Raw genomic sequence first — 11,120 nt, 5'->3', positions numbered from 1 at the left:
AACCCCATGAGTTCAAAATGAGAACTCGCCAACAACTTTGAAAGCCTTTGGAGTACAGGGCTAAGTCTCATGCATTTTCTTATAGCTTCAGTACATGGAAGTATTCAGTAAATGTTGTCAAATGACAACATGGCTGGATATTTTCAACAAACACATTTAAATGTCATTAATGTATGTGTGTATGTATGTATGTATGTATTTATAAATATGGAATGCTTCACAAATTTGCTTCACATCCTTGTGCAGGAGCCATGTTGGTCTTCTTTGTATCTTTCCAACTTTAGTATATATGCTGTGAAGCAAGCAGTAAATATTTATTTATTTAACATTTTACTGAAATGTAATTGACATACAAAAAGTTGCACACATTTAAATTGTACAATTTGATGTTTTGCCATATGTACACTTGTTGAATGTTCACTGCAACCAAGACGGGGAGCATAGTCATACCCCCAGAAATTCCCTCTTTGTGCCCCTTTGTGATCCATCCCTCATGTCCTCCCTACCTCCCACCCCCCACTGCCAGGCAACCACTGATCCAATTTCTGTCACTATAGCCTAGTTCCCATTTTCTATAATTTTATATAAATGAACTCATATATTATGCACTCTCTTTTGGAGACTGGCTCCTTTTATTCACCATAATTATTTTAATTACTCATATTACTTCATGTATCAATAGTACATTCATTTTTATTGCTGAATGGTATTTTATTATATCTGTATACCACAATTTGTTTATTCATTCATCTATTGATGGACCTTTCTTTGTGTTGTTTCCAGTTTTTAGCAATTACAAATAAAGTTGCTATGAACATTTGTGGAAAAGTCTTTGTGTGGACATATGCTTTCCTCTCGAATAAATGAATAAGAACAGAATGACTAGATTATATGGTAGGTATATATTTAACTTTATAAGAAATTGCCAAACTTTCCCCAAAGTTTTGTACTATTTTGCATTCCCATTAGAGGTCTGTTCTAATTCCTCTACATCCTCAACAACATTTGATGTGGTCAATAGTTTTAATTTTAGCCATTCTAATGGATGCAAAGTGGTGTCTCACTGTGGTTTTAATTTGCATTTTCCTATTGACTAATACTGTTGAACATCTTTTCATGTGCTTACCTACCATTCCTATATCTTCTTTGGTGAAGTGTCTATTAATTTTCTTTGCCCATTCTTAAAATGTGTTATTTTGAGAGCTATTTTTATAGTTGACCCTTGAGCAACGTTGGGGTTAAGGGCAATAACTCCCCCACATAGCTGAAAATCTGCTCAGAACTTTTGACTCCCCCAAAACTTAACTACTAATAGCCTACTGTTAACTGGAAGCCTTACCAATAACATAATCAGTCAATTTAACACATATTTTGTATAAGTATAATATAAGCTAGAGAAAAGAAAATATTATTAAGAAAATCTTAAGGAAGGGAAATACATTATAGTATGATATTGTATTTATAAAAAAAAAGTCCATATATAAAGTAGGCCACGGTAGTTCAAATTCATGTTGTCCAAGGATCAACTGTATATTCTGAATACATTTTTTTTACCAGATATATATGAGTTGCAAATATTATTTCCCAGTCTATGGCTTGTCTGTTCACACTTTTAACTGTCTTTTGAAGAATAGAAGTTTTTAATTTTAGTGAGGTTCAAATTATTCTTTTATAGATTGTGCTTTTGATATAATTTCCAAGAAATCTTTGCCTAACCAAAGGTCACAAATATTTTCTCCTCTATTTTCTTCCAGAAATTGTATAATTTTAGCTTTTAGGTCTATGATCCATTTTGAGTTAATTTTCATATATGATGGAAGGTATGGATTCAAGTTCATTGTGATGCAAGAGGGTATTTAATTTGTTGAAACACATATAAATTTAAACAAATTATAAGAGGGCCTTTTCTTGTGAATCAGTGGAAACCTTTACTTTAAAATTCTGTAATCAAGGACAATATGCTAACAGCTCAAACTAACTGTATGCCTAATTTTTAAAAACATATTCTTTATTGTCTTTTCAAGGTGACTTATTAACTTTTTTATTTGTAGTAAAGGAATAAATCAACATTGTTTGTATCTTGTGTTCCATTGGCTTATTACCAAGTGTGAGTTCTATAAGTCTGCTTTGATTTAGATAGCTCATGGGCCTTGCAGGTAGGAGAGAAATAATAGGAAACAGGGTCGGTATGAAATGGGGATGAATATATCTAATTGGTACCTCATTAAAATGCTAAAAACCCTTAACTTCCATATTAGAGAAACTCCAGAGTTATTGAATGAAGCATCTTTTCTGTGTGGATTTTGACCCATGCAAGAATTGAATACTTTAACAGTGTGTGTATGTCCGTGTGTTTTAGTAGGAGGCAGGAAGAAGATGGCTGATTATAGATGTTACTTCAGTTCAGTAGAGAGACAAGTCCTGGGATAGACCCATCTTTCCCCTTTGGTGTGGCTTACCAGAGCTTAATAAAATATATCTGAGATATTTGAAATGGTCTTTGAAGTCCTAAAGCCAAATGCCACGGCTCAGTAAGTCACTGGAAGAGGTATGTATATCTTTGGGTCGCCATTTAGGCTAGGTGGTGGACATATGTGGATAGGTGTGTTGCTTTCAGCATCCATTCTCCACTTACCTCATTCTTCATAGCCCCCATATCTTTAGTAAGTCAGATCGTTTTATAAAAGCCAATCCCACTTCTAACTTCAGGTGTAAAGCATTGATATGTTAGCTTTATGAATGCCCCTGGCCCTTGAGATTTGTTCATGGATGGGAATGTGACATGAGTTGACTCAATGAGAGTGAATCTCAAGACTTGTACAGAAACTATCAGAAGTTTTTTCTCTACCCCTCTAAGCACTTGATAATAAAATGGTAAGAGCTGAGAGGATAGGTTCTGTCTGAAACCTAGAAATGAAGCCAACACTGTAGATGGCAGAAGGAATAGACAATGAGAAAAGTCCTTGGTGATATAATTGGGTGGCTAGATCAAACTTCACTTGACTACTTCAAGACTGCTCAACTGTGAAGGCAGTAAGTTTCCTTTTTCTTTTATGCCTGTCACTGAATGAAAGGTAAGATACAATTGGGTATATTAAGTTTGCAAGGAACTGAGATCTGTTAGGGTTTCTTCAGGTTTATTGGGATATAGCACAAAACCTTAGCAGGCCTCTCGAAAAATTGAAAATTGGTTCAAGAAACAGTTGAGATTTAGCAAATCTGTTTTTTTCAAAAATCTTCTCAGAAGTTAGAATCTAACTCTATTCAAGTGCTCTATTATACTAGTGATTTAGCTGCTTTCTGCTACAAATACTACCAGTTACCTGACTCTGTCTCACATTCAAATTTTAGTTCAGTCAGTCAGTTACAATTTCAAAATCTCTGTCAAACATCACTGGCAAGTACAGATACCTGGCTTAATCAACTCAAAATGGAGTGTTAAAAAGCATGGCAACGAGGGGGTAAGGGAATCTTCCACAGTAAGCTGTGGGTATGGAAGTTATGCTGAGCTTTCTCAGAAAGGAGTCTGTTAGGCACCATGAATGTGCTGTCCAAGACTATGCTTTCTGGAATCCCTAAACTTATGATGGGTAGTGTGAGAGCTGAAGGAGCTGGGAAGCTGAGGGTTGGCAGAGATCTGATCATGTGTCTATGAGGACTTCTGGAATGGTCCTGTTGGCAAGTCCTGTGTAATCATATAATAAAAATGTTAAAATGTGATTTTGGTAAAAATCATATGGGAATGTAAACGCCAAGGTGATGAGGGTGGGCCCCCTACAGTGTCTCCTACGACTGTATCAACCAGCTTCCCTGCCCTTGGCTTCTGGCTGGATTCAGTTAAAAGGGAGCCCTAGTGAAAGATGCGAGAGATGGAAGAGAAAAGTCCTTCCATCTTTTTTTGTAGGCTGTTTTTTCCCCTGGCTCTTATGCTATGGGATTGCCCCAAGCTGGCTATGTTTCTTGACTGAAGGTCACTGATCTGCATTCTGGAGATCACAACTCCTCAATTCACTCTCATTGAGTCAACTCATGTCACATTCCCATCCATGAACAAATTTCAAGAGGCAGGGGCATTAATAAAGCTAACATATCAATGCTTTACACCTGAAGTTAGAAGTGGGCTCGGCTTTTATAAAAGGTGACTTTTTCCACGCGATTCTCTCCTTCTATGTTCCAGTAACCTCTTCTTGCCCTCTGCTGTTACCAGCTCTGGTCCGGCACTATCTCTTTTGGTTTCCCTATATCCTGATCACATCCTTATAAATAGTCCCCTTCTAAATAAATCTCAGTTTTTACCTACTTTGTGGCTTGTCTATTCTTTTTTCCTAACAGTGACTTTTGCTAGCAGAAGTTTTTGTTCTTGGTGAAGTAGAATTTATCATTTTTCATAATCCATGATCACTTTTGTATCCTGCCTAAAAAATATGTTGCCTATCCCCAAGTCATGAAACTATTTTCCTAGGTTCTCTTCTAAAAGCACTATGATTTTGATTTTTATTATGGATTTGGCAGATCCATGGCAAATTAATAGTTGTGTACAGTGTGAGCTAGGGTTCAATTTTTTTTTCCATATGGATAATCCACTTATTTCAATGCCATTTGTTGAAAGACTCCTATCACCATTGAATTATTTTCATTCATAGGGTTGGACTTATGTCTATCATTTTGTTATTCATTTTCTGTTTGTTACTGCTGTTGATTTGTTCTTCTGTTTATCCTTTTATGCCTTCTTCTGGATCAACTGAATATATTTTAGAATTTCTATTTCATCTATCTATTGGCTGTTTAGCTATACCTGTTCCCATTATATGTTTCAACTAATTCCTACAGGAATTATAGTATCTATCCTTAATGTTCTATGGCCTTTTAGAATTATTCTTTACTATTTTATATAAAATTACTCAGCTGTTTACCATTTCCAGTGTTCTTTATTCCTTCCTGAAGATTCATATTTCCATCTAGTATCATTTCCTACAGCCTGAAGAATGTTCTTTGTAATTCTTGTAGTACTGGACTTCTGATGATGAATCCTTTTAGTTTCTTTTTCTTAAATCTGAAAATGTTTCTATTTCATCTTCATTCTTCAAGGATATTTTCACTGGATGTAATTTTTTTTTCTTTCAGCACCACCTTAAATATGTCACTGCACTGTATTCTAGCCTTTGTTGTTTCAGATATGAAGTTAACGATAACCAAGAGGAAATGCATTTTTCTCAGACTGCTTTCAAGACTTGTTCTTTATTTTTGTTTTTTAGCAGTTTGATTATCATGTGCTAGGTAAGGGCTTTTTCATATTGATTTTGCTAAGGGTTTCCTGAGCTGCTTCAATCTGTCAATTTATGAATTTTACCAAATTTGAAAAAATTTTGACCATGGTTTCTTTCAGTGTTCTTTTCTGCTTCATTCTCTACCATTCTCCTGGTACTGTAATTATAAATTTGTTAGATGTTTTGATATGTTTTGATATTGTCTTTCAGGTCTCTGAGTTTCTGTCCATTAATTTTTCCTTTCCTTTCCTTTCCTTTCCTTTCCTTTCCTTTCCTACCTCTTTCCTTCCTTCCTTCCTTCCTTCCTTCCTTCCTTCCTTCCTTCCTTCCTTCCTCCCTTGTCTATTCTTTAGAGTGAGTAATTCTATTGAGTTCACTGATTCTTTCCTCTGTCATCTCCATTCTGCTCCATCCAGTGAATGCTTTATTTTTTTACTTTTCAGTTTTAGAATTTCTATTGTTTGACTTTTTTTATACTTTTCTTTTTCTCCTGAGATTTTTTATCTTGCATGTATTTTGAGCAATTTCTTCTACCTCATTGACCATCCTTTAATAGCTGCTTTAATTCTCTTGTCTCAGGGCACCTGGGTGGCTCAGTGGGTTAAGCATCTGACTCCTGATTTCAGCTCAGGTCATGATCTCAGGGTCATGAGATCAAGTCTGGCATTGGGCTCTGAGCTGGGTGTGGAGACTGCTTAAAATTCTCTCTCTCTCCGGCTCCCTCTGCCCCTCCCCCTGCTCATGTGCACTCTCTCCCTCTCTCTAAAAAATGCTCTTGTCTCCTAATTTTAATATCTGAATAATTTGGGGTTTGATCTGCATTGATTGTTGTTTCTCTTGAGTCTGGGTCACAATTTCCTGGTTTTTATTTGTTGGGTATTTCAAACTATATCTCAGGCAATGTGATTATTATTATTATGTGGAGCCTGGATTGTATTAAATTTCTCTGAAGAAATTTTTTGTTTTATCTCAGTTGATAAATATAGATAGATTTTATTGCCCTGAAAAATCCATTAGACAAAGAGTTGCAAGTGTTTCAGTTAGAAGCCATTGAGTAGCATACATGGCAGTAGGCAGTGCCAAGATGCCAAGATGATTTGGGTGCGGTTCCCATGGTGTACTGGTATTAGTCAGGATTCTCCAATTTATCTCAATTTTGGTTGCTTTATCAGGCAATTGACTTGCTTAGGTTCATACTTCAAACCCTGTTTCTTAGGTGGGCACTCAAATCTCAGTTCAGTTCTCTTATCATTATCTAGACTTGAGGGGTCCAGCAGAGATTTGTGAAGAGTTATTTGGAGCTCTATCTAAGTACTTTCTGGGAGAATTCTCTCCATTTCTTACAGCTGTATTTCCTCACACGACGTCTTCCGGTTCTCCAAGACAGAATAACTGGTTTCCTTTCAGAGTTCTAGCTCCTCTGCATGATGCCAACTGCAGCTTATCCCTGAGCTAAAAGTCACAAAAACGGGAAATTCACCTTAGTTCATCCTCTTCTTCCAAACCTCTACTTCTTTCCAAAATCTACCTTCTTTCTTTCACTCTCTTAGACTTGAGATTATTCTCTTATTGTATTTTTCCTGGACTTTATAGTTATCATCTGCGGTCTGAGAGGAGTTTGTTCAGCTATTTCTAGAAGCTGAACCACTTAATTCTGTGAATGCTTGGAGTGTGTTCTTTCCTAGGACTGGCAGTTTCTGGGCTCATGCTACAATAAATGGGCCACTGTGAAATTCACCTACCTAATAATGTTTTGCATATTCTATCTTGATCTTCTTAGTTGTTTTCTCTCAAAAGCTGTTCAAGTTTTCTGTTATCATTGAGTAGAGATATTTTCATTCTCCAAGGGGTACTTCCCAGTTTGTATTGTTATGGGCATCCTATTTATGGCTTTAAGAGAGTGCTATTCATTACTTCTTACATCTGAATTCTCTCAAAGGATGCTATTTTACTTGCTCCCTGAAATCTTGGGTCTTTCTCTTTTACATTTCTTTTGAGCATTATTTGCCTTTCAAGGACTAGCAATGACTAAAGCAAACTACACTGTTTTATCCTCCCATATTTATGAGTGGTTAGACTCAGACTCAGGCACATCTTCCCTTCTATACTGTGTAGATGAAATCCGTGTAGATTTTTTCCCTTTATATCTTTCTGGCCTGATTACTAAGGTCCCATTTCTTCCAAGAAAATCTCTTTCTTCTTCCAGCTTAATCAACCAGTATTTCTTTATTTTTGTTCTCCCCTGCTGCTCCTATTCTGGAAGTAAGTCAAAAGCATACTTAATATCTTTTATTTTCATAAAAGAAATACATGTGTATATATATATATATCTATATCTATATATATATATATATATATATATCAAATAATCAAATAATATTGCAAAGTTTTAACAAACACCAGCTGTTCCTTGCCTACCTGTTTCCCTAGCTCTCTACAAGATCTCCTCCCCAGAGGCAATGCTTTCAGCTGTTTTATCTGTTTCTTCTGGCATTGTTCTCAATGTTTCTAAATAATATGCTTAGACTGTTACAGACTGTTATTTATTGACTCTTTCACACTGTATGTACTACTGTTGTAGCTTGGCTGCACCCAGAGCCAACCCTGAATCAAGGACTTGAATAAAACAGTTTGCTTAGGAGGTAGTCCTTAGAAGTGCAAGTAGGACTACGGGGAAATGAGAGAGGGAAGCGAAGAAAGCCTCATAAAGAGCGTGTTTCAAGCATATTGCCACTGTGGACAGCTGAAGTGTCCTGCGGTCCTATGGATGAAGTCTGAGAGGTAGTGTAGAATGTGCCTTGGATTATCCCTGAGAAGTAAGGGACAACTAACTCCTGTCAGTCAGTGGTTGAGGGTGCTTTCAGGATCCACTCTCTGTCTGGCACTTTCAGCTGCTCTGTGTACCAGTCAAGTAGATTCTATTGCCCTGAAAAATCCATTAGACAGAGTTGCAAGTGTTTCAGTTAGAAGCCACTGAGTAGCATGCATGGCAGTAGGCAGTGCCAAGATGCCAAGATGCCAAGATGATTTGGGTGGGGTTCCCATGGTATACTGGTATTAGTCACGATTCTCCAGAGAAGCATAATCAATAGGACTGGCGTTAGGAGTATCACCTGAGAATTTGTTAAAATGCAGATTCTCAAGTCCCACCCAGATGTACCGAATCAGAATCTTTGGGGTTTGGGTCTGAGAGTCTGTGTTTTAACAAGTTCTCTAGGTAATTCTTATGCGGGTTAAAGTTTGGGAAACACTGGCCTATAATTTATAGAATCTCTTGACTGGCTAAGCTAACAGGAGTTGAACATAGGTGAGAAAGAACAAAGGTAAATAAGTGCATATGTCTGATGCCCCTAATTAAACCTCTTGGAAAATGGAGCCAAACAGGGAGTTCAAAATCAGTTAGGGACCATTCTTATCTTGGCCTGCTTTTAACATCAATATCATCTATAATAAGAGAATGGTAATAATGTTGGAGAACTTCCTGAGCTGTTGTGCAAATCAAACCAGAAGGTAAATGTGATGGTTCCTTGCTCCCAAATGTCAATAACTGTTTCTAATAACATGACTCTTTTAAGTCACTGGAGTCCAATTTATTAAATTTCCACTTTAGTGAACTGCAATAGCATGTGGCCATTCCCCCCAAATGCTAACTTTAAATCAGTAAAAATGCCACTGTCATTGCTACTGTAGATTTTAATATTTGAAAATATTTATTAGTCTCTTAGCCATGTTTTTCTGTTTATACATAGTTAAAGAATGCGTTCTTACACTATACTTTCTACAAGTTGCTCTTAGAAGGGGCAGGCTTTTGTTTTGTTCTTTCTCTACAAGGATGGAATTTTTGTAACCTTTTCTCTTGATGACTATTCATTGCCAATCAGGATAAAAGAGCTTTGCCCTTCCAATAATTTCTATTTTATGATAACATGCTTGGACAATTTCAGTACACTTTAGAGGTACGAATGGGTCTATTTAAGTGCTATTATTTTTTTTAATTGCTATTTTTTGCTGCAGACTCATTAACAATTCAAAACTTGAATTAGAAGTAACTTAAAAATGTCTTACTTTATGTCAATGAAGTCTATTAGATACAAATGATACCCATTTTTGCAACACTCAATGAAGAACATATCATACCTAATGAAAATCTGTTCTCAGACTCCCTAGAAAATAAACTGAGCCAAGGGGACTAAATAAAAATGTAATTTTAATATTACATGAACATGACAGAATAGGAGAAATAGAAGGGTCAAAATGCTGAACCTGTTTTTAAATAATCAAGGTTATCCTGGAAGATTTTACTTTAATTATACATCAGAGAGGATGTTTTTAGAGAACTCAAATAAATACTCATTATTCAACTTGAACTTAAGTAGGCATTGAAAAAAATCTTCATAAATTCAGTAAAGTCATCAGACTTCTTCTAAATCCTAGCAGTTCATTTATACTTTTTTTTGGTTTTACTATAATATTTTTGTCTATAATTAAATGAGAGTATATACATATGAAAGTACCTGGCATATGAGTTAGCATATATACACATAATCAATGTTAGTGTCCTCTCTTTCCCTGTCATAGCATAAACCTAAAGAGACTTAACTAAATTTCTGGTCAGACATTTATCTAGGCTTTCTCTGGCCATTCTTAACACAGCAAATAAATATACTTAGAAAATGAAATTAAAACTCTGGGGAAAATTAGAGCTATAGGAAGATTTCTAAGTGTGAGTAAGTGCTTAAAATATTATATAATCACACTCATTAATAGTAAACATTTTAACTTGAGTGTAGTCGTGTGTATGTTGTTTATGCTTGTGTTTTTAACTACTATTTTCAGGCATTACAAATTCACACATGGAATCCAATTCAGAGGGAAGCTAGGAACCTCACATGACAGATGATCAAGTCTAAAGGAATTCATATTTAAAATCAAAGTAAAAGAACTTCTTTAACTATTTTTAGGTCATTGGCAGGAACTCTCAACCAAAAGAATATTATTGAAATGACTAATTATGAATTATGAACACTTTGCTTCCTACAATTAAAATTTTTAGACCCATACAAAAGACTCAATTGTATAAAATCAAGTTAAAAATAAAAGTTATTAATATGCACAACAGATGTTACATATTAATGTCATTGGATTTTTGGGTGTGTTTGTGTGTGAACATGTTAATGACACAGATGGACCATAGAATGTTGAACTTATTCTAAGTTTGGAAATGCAGGGCCGATTTTATCCCATTCCAAATTGAAATTAGGGCTCTCAAAGATTCCAGACTTGAATACAGGAAATGAAAGTCCCTGAAATGCCCACAGAATAGGTACCAGATGGAGACTAGGGTTACCCAGTATTTGGGCAAGGCAGTACAGAAGATTATATCCAAGTAAATGACAAAATGAAAGTAACCAAACCATTCAGTACATGCTGTGGCTCATCATGCAGCCAAATGCACCAGTAGTGTCTCTTCTGTGTTTGATCAGAGGTTGGCGTCTTCGGTAGGGCCATACGGGACTTTAGATCAATCCAGTTTGAACTTTTTATTGAACAAATGAGACTCAGAAAAATTAAGTGACTAGGTCAAATCACAAAGGCAGTAAGTGGAAGAACAGAGTCTTGAATTCCGTTCTCTCAATTCACAGCCCAGTGTTTTCCCCCTTATTTCCTAAGGCCTATCTCTATTATTACCAGCATCACAGACATTCCCTGAATGCTGAAGGCAAAACTTGGCTCTGCCTTTGGGGGTGCAAATAGGGAGGGAATGCAGTCCTACCCTGACTCTGCTTGAGGGTCAGACTGGTACAAATAGGAAGTTCTAAGGAATCCTTGGAATGAAGGAACATACATCTTCAA

General features: G+C 36.1%; 1 non-coding gene across 1 annotated transcript; it reads right to left on the bottom strand.

Annotated features, from left to right (window-relative positions):
- Positions 1-201: 201 nt before the first annotated feature.
- LOC122241661 lies at positions 202-307 on the bottom strand. Its single transcript, XR_006221899.1, has one exon. It is a non-coding gene; the product is annotated as a U6 spliceosomal RNA (small nuclear RNA).
- Between the last annotated feature and the right edge of the window lie 10,813 nt (positions 308-11,120).

This window comes from Panthera tigris, chromosome C1, assembly GCF_018350195.1.
Source record: "Panthera tigris isolate Pti1 chromosome C1, P.tigris_Pti1_mat1.1, whole genome shotgun sequence".
Classification (NCBI taxonomy): Eukaryota; Metazoa; Chordata; class Mammalia; order Carnivora; family Felidae; genus Panthera; species Panthera tigris.
The sequence above is the reverse complement of the archived record's forward strand: the minus strand, read 5'-3'. Positions and strand labels throughout refer to the sequence as shown.